Source organism: Mastomys coucha, unplaced genomic scaffold, assembly GCF_008632895.1.
Source record: "Mastomys coucha isolate ucsf_1 unplaced genomic scaffold, UCSF_Mcou_1 pScaffold23, whole genome shotgun sequence".
NCBI lineage: Eukaryota > Metazoa > Chordata > Mammalia > Rodentia > Muridae > Mastomys > Mastomys coucha.
Window position 1 is genome coordinate 63,667,888 of NW_022196906.1, and position 15,252 is coordinate 63,683,139.

The 15,252-nt window shown below is 45.2% G+C and overlaps 1 protein-coding gene across 2 annotated transcripts in view; it reads left to right on the forward strand.

Moving 5' to 3' along the window:
* Window positions 1-15,252, forward strand: part of Rora (RAR related orphan receptor A) — a 737,605-nt gene that overhangs the window by 435,889 nt on the left and 286,464 nt on the right. The window lies entirely within an intron of this gene.

Sequence of the window (15,252 nt, forward strand, 5' to 3'; positions counted from 1 at the left end):
GAACTTTTGTTTAAACTTTTTTGCATATGTATGTGTGTACGCATGCTTGAATAAATGTAGTCACACATGGGTGCTTGCGCACAAGTATATGGATGTGCATCCTATAGAGGCCAGAGGTTGACATCAGACGTCTCTCTTTGTATGGTACCTTTACTACTGTGGCAGGATCTCTTCTTCAACCTGGAGCTGGACACTTTGGCTAGTCTAGATGACCTGCATGCCTTTGGCCTCCTGAGCTCTGAGTTACAGGCAAGCCACCACATCCACCCAATATCTAAGTGGGCACTAGAGAGCTAAACTCTGGTCCTCACACATACACAGCAAGCACTATATCCACTGAACCCTCTCCCCCAGCCTCCTGGCTTTTAAACTTTTTCAGCCATTTCCAAGAGTCACAGATGCCTCTCAGAAGACAGCTCATGCAAAGCTGGTATTGAAAGAGAAACACCGATGGTAACTCTGGCACCAGCTGCATGCTCTGGCATGCACTATTGTGAAACTGAATCAGCCCTGGAGTTTCTTTCAATGGGAGCTATGTAAAATGAGGACAAGAAGCTAGTATATTAGACACCCAGGAGCTACCATTTGAAATTTGTAGTTTAGCGGAAAACTCTCAGCCTGCATTGACTGAAGCTAGGGAGGGTGATCTGTTTCTTCTTCAAGAGGGCCCAGTGCAGAGTATCTACCAGGGCTTTGCATGGCAGAGTCTCCTCATTGACACAGAGGCATCAAGTTCAAGATGTAGCCCAGCTTCTCAAAGGAAAAGTAGCTTTCTCCCAACCTTCTGTGTGAGTTACTTTTGCCCTGCTGTGACCCTAATTCCTGTTGGGTTCAGAATGACAAATGTCCCCATAGGCTCACATGTTTGACTACTTGGTCCCCAGTGGGATGGTGCTTTCTGAGAGAGTTGTAGAACCTTTAAGAGGTGGGTCCTTGCTGGAGGAAATATGTCATGTCATTGGGGCATTGTCAGATGGGCACTGGGATTTTATAGCCTGGCCCCATTGTCTCCATTCTTTCTCTGTTTCTTGGGCTTGGGTAAAATGTGACCAGTTGGCTTCTGGCTGCTTCCACCATGACTTCACTGTTGTGCTGGCCTCCGGCCCTCTGGGCCTGTTAGCTAAAGTAAACCCTTTCTTCTAAGTTGTTGTTGTTTGTTTGTTTGTTTTGTGATTTTTTTTGTTTTTTTGTTTTTTGTTTTTTGGTTTTTTTTTTTTTGAGTCCGGGTATTTTATCACAGCAATGGAAAAGAAATTCATTTGCTACCTGACTGACAACTCAGAAGGAAATGGGTTTACTTTGGCTCACACTCTGAGAGGTTTTCAGTCCCTCATGATAGGGAACGCGTGGAGGAGAAGCTGGTTTTATGGAGGTGGAAACCTGTGACTAAGACTGTTCACATCACAGTGGGCCAACAAAACAGAGAGCAAGAGACAAGAAACAGAGACAGGGCATGACCTTGAAAGCTCTACCCCCATGGCCTCCTCCCACTAGCTAGGCTCCGCCTTCTAAAGGCTCCACAGCTTCCTCAAATAGTGCCAGCTACAGAGCCAGAGAAGGGGCATCTCATATTCAAACTACAGTGCCCTTCCAACCATCTTCCACAGAAGTTCCCCTTTGCACACTGACACTGACTCTTGAGCTAGAATCCCTCAGAGTGTGTTTATAGTAAGTTTGCTGCTGGGAACTCATGTTTAAAATGCAGGTGTACAAGCTCCACTCCATTGGTGGTCAGAAGACCAGGTCTGCTGCAAAGCTCAGGAATATAGCCTGGCCACCACGAGCCACATGTCATTTTGCCTGGGGGGTGTTACAGCTTTATTTCTTGGGTCAAAAATGTTCAGATGGGGATGCTCAATTGGAAATCAGTTCTGACTCCTGTGTATTTGTTGTCTCACCTGGACCAGTGAAGTGCTTACAGGAAATTCCCCCAGAGTTCTTTGTTGTTCCCATCAGAAACTACAGACCTAGAAGTGGCTCCAGTTCTACCATTCAATGTATGTTAATGTACATTTATCAAATGTTTGTATATATAATTGTGTGTATGTGTGTATATATGTGTGTGTGTGTGTGTGTGTGTGTGTGTGTGTGTTTGTTGCTCAAGAGAGTGGAAGTGGTCGCACTTCAAAGCTGATAACAAAAACGTTAGATGTTTTTCATGACAAGGTCTGGTCTTGAACTCCTGTATCTGTCTGAGGATGATGACCCTGAACTTCTGATTTTCTAGAGCTCTCAGCCTGAGTGCTGGTGTAACAGGCGTGTGCCACTATATCTAGTTTATGTGGCGCTGGAAATTAAACCCAGGGCTTCTGTATGCTAGGCCATCGTCCTTGTCTACTGGGCTACATCCCAGCCCCTCAAGTCTATTTTTCCTCATGTAATTCCTTCTACTTGAAAAACTTTTGCTACCCCAAATCTAGATTTTCTCCCACTGAAGTGAGTTCACAGCCAGTGGAAGAAAGACACAGTGTGCACAGATTGCTAAAGGGTGTGGGTGGTCGGCACAATGGAGACCTGGCCCTCATCGTTCTGAGTACATGATTTGGAGGAAGGCAAGTGATCAGGGAATGCCACCTGGAAGAAATGTCACCTAAGGCTGTTGATGTACTCCGGAGGAGGAGGGCTCTTCTAGAGAAGCTGTATGAGTGAACTTACAGAGGTGAGATCCATGGTTGCTTCGTGGTGTATATGTGCATACGCCAGTGCGTGTAGATGTAGTGTTTTGTATGGAGGGCATTCTACTTGGAAAACAGATGATGACAGGGGTAGAGATGCCATTTCTAGGGAACCATTATAGACTGGAGACTAGGTTCCCAAGGATCCTCTCGACTGCAGACCCTAGCTAGCCCTTCTGCTCAAGCCTTGGGGAAACCTAGCAGTGACTACACTGATAATTGTTCTTCAAGGGAAGCACCCCCTCTGTTGCCTCCTTCTTCTTGCCATCCCTCCAGCCCTCCTCTCCTGTCAGCCTTGCAAATCAATATTTCATTTTGAAGAGCCTTGTTTGATGCTGGTTCTGCTTATTTGCTTCGCAGCCACTGTGGGTAATATGCTTTGTAGGTCTGTCAGTATGTAAATTAAACCAAGCATAGATAGCTTTGTGTTGCTTAATGTTCAGCTGATAAAAATTAATGTGCTGTGAAATGAGCATTTTATCTGACTGCAGATACAGTGACGGAGTTAATTAGACAGGCAGAGGGAGAGTGCTATTAAGTGGCGGGGGGCTTTCTCCTGGAAGGGGGGGTGCGTTCTGACCCTCAGACAGCAAGTTCAGATGGAAGGGGGAAGCTAGGGAAACTGGGGGAGAAGAGGCTCGAGCCCTGAGGCAGGGGAGAGAGAAGCTCCTCAAGTAATCATCCTCTGATGACTGGATCCTGCCTGGGGAAAGTGAGTGAGGTACAAGCCCAGCCAGGCCCAGCAGGGCACTTCCAGCTCACTGTAAAATGCATGTGTCAGCATTCACTGAGGTGGCTTCCTTTTGGTTGCAAGCTCCTAGCCATTGGTAGAGAAAGGATTTTCACTCTTGATTAAGTAAGGAGGAGCCAGAGGAGAGGCTAGGCATCATCCGAAATGTCAGTCAGTCTGGAGGACTGAGTAGCCCCTAAACACTACCCAAAACCCCTGGAGTGCTATTCACTTGGCTTCTGTACATGTTTTTCCCTCTTACAGGGAATCACCCCCTGCCCAGCCATGAACGAGACCCTTCTCACTACAGTTATAAATACCCAGAGGCCAGTGTGTGTCTTCCACTTCACTGAGGGCCCCAGGGCTGACAGTGTGCCAACACACACAGCCCTGCATGAATGCCAGTGGAATGTAGAATGTGCACAATGCTCCCTCACCTGGAAAGCCCTCCCTGTCCTCACTTCCAGCCCCTGGACCTCACCCACTGCTGAGCATCCTTCTGTCTCAGCTCCAGTGCCACAAGCCGACCCAAGCTGCTTCTGCAGTTCAGACCAGATCAGTTCCCCAGGTCGCATCTCTTTAGACACCTTGTACTTTCCCTTTATAGCACTTTCCAAAAGTATGACTAACTGTGCGTGTCTTCCTCCCATTAGACTGTGAGTCCCAAGAGGGCATAGCCTGCACTGTCCTGCTCTGCACTGTAACCCTGATGCCTGGCAAGGGCAGTGTAGGCCATGCTTCATAACGTTGTTGAATGATAGTGAATGACTGAATGGACTGATGGGGCTGGGAAGGCTCCTCAGTGATTAAGTTAGTCTCTTACAAGCATGAGGGCTGAATTTGGTCCCCAAGAACAAAAAGAAAAAAGAAAAGAAAAGAAAGATGGAAGGAAGGAAAGGGAAGGGAAGGAAAAGGAGGGAGGAAGGAAGGGAGGGAGGTGTTGGGTCTCAAAGAAACCCAGGACAAATGGCTAACTGGGGTGCCTCTTTAACATAGGAAAGTGGACCCTGGCCATCAGGCTCTCAGCAGCATAAGTACCTGTTACCTTTCTGGCAAACCTCTCCTGCCCTCTCCCCTGAACAACTTTGCATCCCATCCCCCAGCTTTTCTTCCTTCTAAAACCTAGCCATTGGGCTCTAGGTCCTTTTAGTCTCCTAGCTCATGCTTGGCCTCTTGACTCCTGCCTTCCTCTCTTGTCCTCTCTTTTCTCTCCCTCTCTCACTTTCCCCACCAGTGAACACATGCACACACACACATACACGCATGAATACATAAACATATTTATTCATACATGCACACAAACATACATATATACAGTGGCATAAATAAGCACATGCACTCATACACACACTTGCACTCATGCACACACACATACATGAACATAGACACTCATACACATATATACATGAGTGAACACATGCACTCATATACACACATGCATGCATGAATACCTACACTCCTATGTAATGCATGCATGAATATAGACACTCATTCGCATATGCATACATGACCACTTATACTCATATACACAACTATGTATGAACACTTGCACTCATACACACACATGAAGATAAAATGGATAGTCGTTTGGTATACATTGATAAGGCTGGGCCAGGACCCTTGTGGCTCTTAACGGGTTAGTAAACAGCCCCTTGAAAGAGTCAAAGCTTCATACTGACTTTGACTCTCTATGAATTTTGCATAAGGCATGTCCTATTTAAGAGTTCAACACAGACTGTAGACTTAGTCAGGACATGGAGGTAGGTACCAGCCTTTCTTTAATTGATATTTCTCTTAAAGAAACAACTGCTTAGCCACTAGTATAAGCTGTATGCCCTGTACCCTTGAAAAGGGACAGGTTAAAAGATACAACTGGTTCTGACTGTGCTCCTCAGCCTGCAGTTTTAGCATTGAGTGAGTCAGAGGCAGGAGGCCAGAAGTTCAAGGCCAACCAGAGACTTTAAGTTAAAACTAAAAAGCAAACAAACAAAATAGTACTTACAAGGTTCTTGTGGCTTCTATTCAACTGCTCCTACCCTGGGGGAGGGCGGAACCTGAGTCCCGTATCATGTACTTTCCACACTTCTGCCCTAATGGTTGCTGAGTGTTCATTGCAAGCTGAGCCTCCAGGAGACCTTTCCTCACTTGCACTGCTAATAGGCAGCAAAATAGATATGGATGGGGGGTATGTACATCTCAGGGAGAAAGGTGACATCCTGGGTCTGTCCATCACAAGTAAGAAGGGCTTAGGAATCATCAGACAAGCCACAGAGCTCAGGGCACCTGACATGCTGCTTCACAGTAGAACCCATCCCCTCATACTACCCCACCACCCCAATGCCTTGCCTCTGTTTGATACACACTTGATCGGGGTCTCTGTTTCTGGGAGGCCATCTAACTTATTGTCTTCCCGAAGTGGTCCCAGTGGCAGGAAATTTGACAGACCAATGTGACACTAACTTAACCCAACCTGCTCTTAGGGAGCAAGCTGTATCTTACCAAGAAGGGTTTCCAACAAAATTGGCCAATAAAGGCCAGGCCAGGATTCCATAGAGTTTGCTAAGTAGGTGGGTGTAACCTGTACTTATTCTCTCAAAGCAGCACTGTTTCTGACCTCTGGTTTTATTCCCTAACACACCAATGTGAATAACATGTGAAAATGGAGGAACAGAGAACTCTAGGGCCTAGCCCAAACCAATGTTATCATCTAGAACATAGCTGGATTCATGGATGCTGGGTACAGCCCAACTTTCCACCTTGGTGGTGGTGGTGGTGGTGGTGGTGTGTGTGTGTGTAAGATAGCTCTAGCTGCTATCACTCCAGAGGCCAATGGAGTGACATGGGGAGACCTTGGGGACCATGTTTTTTTTTTTTACATATTCCACAATTAGTTTTTGCAAATATGAGTTATTTTTAACACAGGCATTTTGATGACATTATTTGTCAGAGATTTGGCCACTCTGATCATTTAGTGATAAACAAGTAATTTGTCAGCTTCTGCCGTGTGAGGGGCAGGAATAAGGTGTAGAGGATGTTATAGTCTTCTGGGGGAGGCAGAGTTCATCCGTCACTGAAGAAATGTAAAATAACAACAGTGACTCACTGAATGATACATTCCTGAAAATATCATAGTCCTCAGAGTGGGAGGGGGCAAGTAATACCACCGGGACATGACTGGTACCAAGCAGGGTTCAAAGGCTCCATGGAAAGATGAGGATTTCATATTTGAGGAATGAAGTAGTCAAGAGTCCAGAAACTCAGGAAAGAGGGCAGTGGGGAAGATGTTGAGAATTCGAGTTGGGGCTTTCCTGGAGGCCCCTAGACTAACATTGGCAACAACTCTGGCCTTTCTCTGGGCATCAATTTTACAGATAAGTTTGTTGACAGAATGTGTGGGATTGTCCTAGCAGTTAGTTACTAACCTTTCCCCCCTCTTTATGTTTCACTTAGGAGTAATTAAAATTCAAACCCCTTCTCTGTTTACCTCTGCATTTCTTTAAAATATTTTTCACCACCAAGTGAAGACCCACAGTCCCTCCTTCGTCTGCCTCAGTGACTCTAGGAAGAAAGGACAAGAGTCTTTCAGCTAGAGTCTCAAGTAGACTATCCCAGCTGTGAATCCAGCCTGTTAGAACACTCTCAGGGCTGTTGTTAGCTTTCACATGCTTAAGTCCAGACACTGAAACTGTTCATTTAAAGTTCCTACACTCGAGCAGACAAAGGCAAATCATTTCAGAAGCTCAGTAACCAATGTACATGTGGGTACAGGTTATCTCGTCAAACACAATAATCACAAGGAAACAAGCAAGCAGAGGCTGTTCGTGTTTGATTCCGTCTCTAGCTGCAGCATGCTGACAGCTGCCTCTGGCCTTCTGCTTCTTTGAATTGGGACATCTGGCCTTTGCTTGGTGATCCCTTCTATCCAGGACTGGGAGCACGGTGACACGTAGGTCGGAGGAGCATGCAGTTAGAGAGGAGGATGGAGAACATTGAATTAAACAAGCACAAACACAGACACTTTCAGAAACGGACACAGCTCAGATGCTGGTGCAAGGCAGAGGAGGCGTTTCTAATTTACAGAAGCCAAAAGGGCTCTGTGCTGTATAGAAAGGGATTAGATGCCAGTGATATAGCTCAGGTAGCAGGATGCTTGTCTACCATCCAAAAGGCCCTGGGCTTCAACCTTAGCAGTATATAAACAAGGCATGAAGATGGCTGCCTGCAATCCTAGCATTCTGAGAAGTAGAAGAAAGAGGATCTAGTGTTCAAGGTCATCCTTGGCTACATAGAGAGTTAAAGGCTAACCTGGGCTATGAAAGATGCTTCCAATAAAGGAATGGGAGGAGAGAATTTAGAACAACAGAAAGGCTAGCAATGACATCACACATGTTTCATGGCAGAACCAGGATGTATTCAGATACTCTGAACTGTTTGGTGTGGCCCAGGAGGAATGGCCTGAACCTCCATCTGCCTACGAGACAGTGAATGTATTGAATGAAGCATTGTGACCTCAAAAATCATCCAGGACAGCTGAGGCTTCCTGGCTTTGTCATGTAGTGATAATAAAACAGTAGATAGCCAATCTCTTTTTTACCAACTTTTCCCAACAGGATGGAATTTTAACACCAAGAAAATAGAAAAGACATTATGCTAGCTTTTGAGCATATTCAGCCTGATCAAGCCATCCTGGCACCCTACTTCCCCCAGTAGGAGAAAAAGCAATGAAAACTAAGTCATGGGCCTACCACTCTGTTCCCTGGCCTTGTTGGCCATGAGTGGAGACTGTTGGGGTTCAAAAGGAGTGGCTTCAACTGGTCTAACTATACAAAATAAGTTAAACCAATTTGGGGATGGGTATAGAGTCACAAATAAAAACTCCCTACCTGCATGGTATTTTCATGCATGTATGCATGTAATGAATTGTCATGCATGTATGTATATAATGTATTTTGATCAAGTACTCACTATTACATCTTTACAAAAAGATACTATTTTAAGAAAGGAAAGAAGATTTCCTTCTTAGTCATCTGTTTGAGACTAGTTTGGGTTTCTGAGCTTCAAGATGATAATGGGCAGGTTGTCCATCTGGAAGGCTCTGGAACCCTAGCACTGGGGGTTTTATCGGGACCCACTAACAGTAGACAGAAGCGTGTTTGGCAAGACTGGTAGTGTGGGGTCTATGTCAGCACCTCTAAAAGTCATCCTACTTGGAAAATTCAAAGTATTACACTCCAAAATTGAGATTCCTGTGGCTCATCCTACAGTCAGGGGCAATGGACTGAGACCCCTCCACCTTCTGGCATGATCTAAGCAAGCTTCTCTTCATCTCCAAGGTCCTTGGAAAAAACCCTGGACTGCATTAACTGTCCTCACCATCAAAAATGAGGCGATGTCTCTAGCTGGTAAAGTGCTTCTCATATGAGCATGAGAATGTGAGGCCAATTCTCCAGAACCCATATTGCAACAACATAACAAGCCCACATTGCTGGGCATGGTGGCCTGTGCTTGTAATCCAAGTGCTGTGGAGGCAGAAGCGAGAGGATTCCTGGGGCTCACACACCAGCCAGTCTAGTCTACCAGGTCAATGAATGACAAGTGACAGAGGACACCTGAGAAACAAAACCAAGATCATCCTCTGGTCACCACAGGTACCCCAACTCCCACATGAACCTTCACACACATGTACAGATACACACACACATACATACAAATGATGCATATATGATATGATGTCAGTGTTAATTTTCTCAGTCTCTCCATTCCACATTGGATATGTGTTTCAAAACATTGTGTGGTATAAAACAAATGTACAATTTTAATTCCCAACTTAAAAAAATTTATTTGGAAACTAATGAGAAAACAAAAGCCCCCGTGACCAGATGATATGGAACGGATCATAGTCACCCAAAAGCCTCCTGCTACTTTCTCTATTGTATAGTTTCTTTTGCATGTTAAAACACACCAAGAAAGACATTCTTTCACATAAATCCTACTATCCTGGAGACAATGGTCTAAAATTTGTTCCCTGTGTCTTTTGGACCTAGGTGGCTGTGTAACATCTACTGTCAATATGCTGTAATTTGCTAAGCCATCCCCAGCTAAGCCATTGGGCTCCTTCTAACAGTGTGTGTGTGTGTGTGTGTGTGTGTATGTGTGTGTGTGTGTGTGTGTGTGTATGAGAGAGAGAAAGAGGAAGAGAAACAGAGACAGAAAAGGGGGGGAAGGAGGGAGAGAGGGAGATTAGAGCTGATCAGTAGCAACACTACTGCAGTTTGTGTAGCTTTTTGCTTGTCAGATGGTTTCATTAGTATAAATCCCCAAGAGAGGGATTACTGAGTTAGGGTGAAGTGCATCTTCTGATTCCTGTTACAAAGCAGGGGTGTTTCTTTGGTGAGGAATTATGCTGATTTACAGCCCAAGTCTCTCAGGTTCAGTGCAGCCTGACCAGCATCAAGGGTATTATTTTGTAAGACAAAAATAAAAAGTCACCTCTGATATCGTGTTAATTTTTATTTTTATTACTAGCAGGAATTGAACATTTCCCCACAAGTTCTCTCGTCTAAGGCCATTCATGAGCAATGTTTCAGGGCCATGTTTGTGAGGACAGATGCAGAAAGGGAAACGTCTCTTCCCTTGGCTGGGAAGGTGGATGGCAGCTGTGGAGGAGTGCCTACAAGTCTCCATTGAACAGCTTAAACTGATTTCTGTGACAGGGAATGTCTGTATGACCATCTTGCCAGTTAGAGAACAAATAGATGACTCTTGGGGACCAAAGAGACAGACCTTCAATGTAAAAGACCCCATTAAGGGCACTTTGTTATTGTTTTTGTTGTCCTTATTGAAAGATTTGTAAGAAGCTGGTGAGAGTCTTGGGCCAAGGTCCTTCCATCTTTTAGTCATCCGCAGGGAGGCTCTGACAACAAAGCCTGGCTACAAAATGCATGACAGTGCCTGTCTTCAACCCTGGACTTCATTCATCTTGACTTTCATAAGTTCCTAACCACTGGTCTTCCAAAGACTTGCAGAAGGGGTGGAGGAGGAAGGGGGGTGTTTCAATTTGATTTCTTTTGCGATAGGGTCTCACGTAACTAAGGCTGGCTTCAACCCTGCCATGTAGTCATGGATGACCTTAAACGTCTGATCCTCCTGCCTCTGATCTCTTGGTATTATGACCACCACTCTGCCCCATTCTATGCAATGCTGGGTATGGAACCCATGGCTATGTACCTACCCTACATGCTGGGCAAACACTCCACCCACTGAACCGTTTTGTTAGAAGACTGTAAGTCTCAATAAAGTAGGGCCTGGAAGTCCCAGCCCAGTTCCCTCTGCTGGCTTCCCCTACCCTGCAAGGGAGGACTTGGAAATTGTCAAATGAAATAGGAAGCGCTTGGCTCCAGGCTCTCAGGACAGCAAGCTTTCTCTGTCTAGTTTCTTATCACAATGCTAATAAGGCCTTTCCTGCTCCTCTCTGTCCCCTCCCCCCACCAGGGAGGCAGGCAGCCAGAGCTTATATAACTGACTTGACACCACGGCCAAGTCTCTGGCTTGCTCAGCCCACTGAGCTGTGCAGAGCTACTTTCATTCTTCCTCCCTCCACTTGCCTGGGAGGAGCACTTCGAGAAGACAGCTGACCCGAGTCACGAAATCCGCTCCACTGGACTCTGTGGGCCTCTCCAAGCTGGAGAGACACCTAGAAACACCAAGGAACTGGCCAGCCACAATCCTGCCTCGTGTAGGGGGAGGGAAAAATAAAGCTAAGGGCTCCGTGGGTACCAGTGAAGTCCTAGTTGAAGCATGCAGAGCCTTGACTGCTTATGTTTTCTCTCCTCCACACCATGGGTGTGGTCTAAAAGATGCTAGCTAGAAATGCTACCTTGGCTGCTGGGAGATGCAAGTTCAAGGGAGTCCCCAACCTCAAAGTTGACAGTTACAAACATGCTGCATTCACATTCCTCTGGAACTGTGCTGATCTAGGCAAAGCAAAAGCTGTGTTCGCCTCTGCCACACAACCAACTAGCCTGCGAACCCCACATCCAGAGCAAATGCCCCCACCCCGCCACCCACCTCACCACCAGATTGTCTATATACTTTAGCACCAGAACATGATGGGGTATGAATTTGGCCTGCTAATCCAAAAGACCCAGCTGTCCTCTTTACTGATTTTGTAACTTGTTTCTGTATATGCTGTGCTTTGTGAATATGTATGTTTGCAATGGGAGGAGGGGTGGATACTCGCATACATGCAGGTGTGCGTGTGCATGGAGCCCAGAGGTGGATGTTATCAAGAATCTTCCTCAATCACTCTCTACATTCTTTTTCTAAAGCAGGCCCCTTACTGAACTTGGAACAGGCTGATCTAGCTCTGAGTTTCAGGGGATGGGGAGACCACCCTGTTTCTGACTTCTCAGCCCTGGGCTGACAGATGGCCCAGCACTCCTGCCCAGCTTTGATGAGGGTGCTGGGGATCTGAACTCCCCCGGTCCTCTTGATTATGTGGGGAAATACTTCACCCACTGAGCCATCTTCCTAGCTCCCTAATTTTATAACTTTTGAGAAGTGACTGAAGCCTTCTCAGCTTAAGGTGCTTCATCTGTGAAATGGTCACAATGAGAGAACCAATCTAATAAGACATTGGGGAAACTGGGGAGTATACAGTGAATTATAAAACAGAAAGCCGCTGCAGAATTGCATGCCCTGTGTTAGATGCAAATCAAAAATCTCTATTTTTTTCTTCCTGTCCCTTAAGCCTCTCTAACCTAGGCCAAGTGGCATCTGCCTTTAGGGGCAATGTCTGGCATCATTGACAGCCTGCAGTTCCCTCGGCAAAGTCACCTCACTAAATGGACTATGTTCCCTGGAAGTATACAATCCACAAAGCAACATCGTTTTTTTATTTTGTTGTGTTTCAATTTTTTTTCCCATTTTCAGTGATTTTGAGGTCTGAGATCTATCTCATTTCTGCTCATCCATCAAGCAAATTACTTTGAGTCCATTTCAATAAAAATGATAATGAAGACAGCTTGTTTTAAAATAAGTTTCTTACGTGAAAACCACAAATAAAGTCTAATCCCTAATTGAACAGTGATGTGTACTCCATCACCTTCCCAGGGAGAAACAAGCCTGGTTCTTCTTAAGGGACCATCTGTCTTGTCTATACCCTGACTCATGGAGAATCTCACAGATTTACTTCCCACCCTCTGCACTCTGCCCCTTACGTCAGCCCAGGCTACCAGGCCTGTCTGAGCATCCCAGCTGGCCATTTCGACTCTGGAGAAAAGAGATGCAGTGAGCACATAACGGTTTGTTGTTACTGTTTTGCTTTCTCCGTGCTGGGGAGATCACTATTTGATTCCGAATTCTCCAAAGTGACCGTGATAAGCAGCTAGGCTTGAGGTCTACCAGGCTAAAACTTTTCACCCCCTATATGTAATAAAAACAGAAAGGCAGACTTTCTCCCACTGTTTATCTACAAATTCTTCTATATTCCTAATGTTCTCAGCTTAAGCTCCCCCTCCCTCTGTCTTCCTTCGCACCTAACACCATTTCAGGTGTGTTCTGCAAAGTGTGAGTACCGTTCCTGGGATATATAAAGATTTGTTTGCAACCCCAGTACATTTGGGAAAACACATTTCCAGATGTTACGGATGAGGAAAGGCTGAAATTTGAGTGTCACAGTACTGCAGCTGAGGCCACTCTCCCTGTGCAAGTGAGCCACAAAGATCAAGCCACTGGGTCTCAACTGACCGTGCCATGACGTTCCAACCCACGGAAAGGATATCCAGGCTTATCAGGGTAAGGCAATTCCCGAGAAAAGCTGAAACCATTTCCAGGTCATGGGGAGATTCGAGGCTAGAATTATCTAAAACAAAACAAAACAAAGCAAACAAAAATCTTGTGCAGTTAGCTATAATGTGATCAGCAGTTTGCCTTTTATAAGAAATACAGATCACTAATATTAGTAAACTAATTTTATTTTTTAAAATTTTGGTCCTTGTGTATGTGTGTGTGTGTGTGTGTATGTTTTATGTATGAATCGGAGTGGTTGTTTACATGTGTACACATTCTTGGAAGTCAGAGGTCAAAATCAATTGTCTTTACTATGACTTTTGACCTTAATTTTTGAGACAGGATCTCTCACTGAATCTGAAGTTCACTGGTTGTCTAAGATAGTTGGCTTTAGAGACCTATTTGTCACTGGATTTATAGTCACACACTACCCACCACACTCTACTCCTTATGTGGGTACTCAGAATCTGAACCCAGGCTCTCATGCTTAGATACTGAGCACTCTACTGATTAAGTCATCTGCCTCCCTAGCCCTAGCAAGCTAAGTTACATAATGAAAATATATAATAAGGGTTGGCCTGTTAATCTCCCCACCCTCTTCGTGTGTGTATGTGTGTGTGTGTGTGTTCTTATTTGATACTTGAACAGAATAGCATTCACTCTTATACAACCCTGACAACCCTATCTAGTTGCATGGATGGTGAGTGACCAAGTTTGCAGATGTCAGCCCTTTTAGGCTGGTAAGACCCAGGTGTGCTTTCAGGGACTTTTGTCAGTCAGTTAGTCAGCAGAAAAGGCTGGACATTCCAATGACCTATCAGGACCTGCTCCTCTTGGTTCCCTTGGAAGAACCCAATCGCTTGAGACCCTAAAACTGAGGCTATGGGATCGGAATGGAATCAAGCTTGGTTGGGCACACTTCACCACTGCAGGGAGACAATGAAGCTTAACTTCTGTTCCTATAGTGGTGATGGGACTTTCATTAGTTTATCTGACTGAGGGAAGTCAGATGAGCCCTTAATGTACATAGAAATCCAACCTGCTTACATCTTTCCGGGTACATGTATATATACTTGAAGTAAGTACTGCAAGCTCCTTACCTAACCATTCCCATCTATAAAATGGAACTAATTTATACCTCACACAGTGTTGAGAGGAGGAATTGATTAATTAATGTTTACAGTCCACTTTGAACTTGAAAATGCCTCTCTGGAAGTTATTATTAAGTCTATATTGTTCTCACTTTGAGTTTTGGGCAATGCCTGAACCTGAAACTCAAAGGAAGCCTTCCAGATCGTCCTGCTCCTGGAGTAAAATTGACTTCAGTGCTCTGAACATGGCTACCCTCCCACCTGTGGGCAGTGTGCTCTTCATAATGCCCTAGACTAGGGACCAAGAAGCAAGAAGATTCAGGATAGCCAGGGAAGGCAGGAGTCATCCTCCAAAGTGAGAAGGGCTAGGGGTGGTGGACTCTGCCCTTGGCTAAAGAAACCTATTGGTTTTCAGAAAACTCAGCTCTTGACCCTGTGGCCTTCATTGAGTCACCAGGAAAGTCAAACTGGAGACTGCAAAGCAGAAGGGTTTGGGGGTAAAGCATTGGAGAATGTTCAAGACCAGGGAGATGGCTCGGCTGGTAAAGTACCTTTTGTAATAACTGCTCTTTGATTACTTTCTTGGGTTCTTGTATCTACTATTCTTTTCTACTCTTATCCCTTCAACCCCCCCCAATACCAGGTAGGCAAGAAAGAAGGTTAGAGGGAATTGGGGGGGTCTTAGATCTCTTTAGACTAGTTCCTCCTCATTAGGGGCATGGTGTTCCTTGGGGCAAGTCTAATCTTTGTGGACAGGATATTTATAATTTCTTCTTCTCCTTGTCTTTTTGCTCAGGACCCCTTGACAAACTGCAGCAGCTGGGGGAACAACAGCCATTGCTCCTCTTCTTGGACTCTGGCATTTTTATACCCTCTCAAGAGTCCCCAGAATTCTTAACATAAACTATCTTCAGCTGGCAGAATCATGCCCTGGCCAGAGCACAAGACAAATCATATAGCTGTTGTG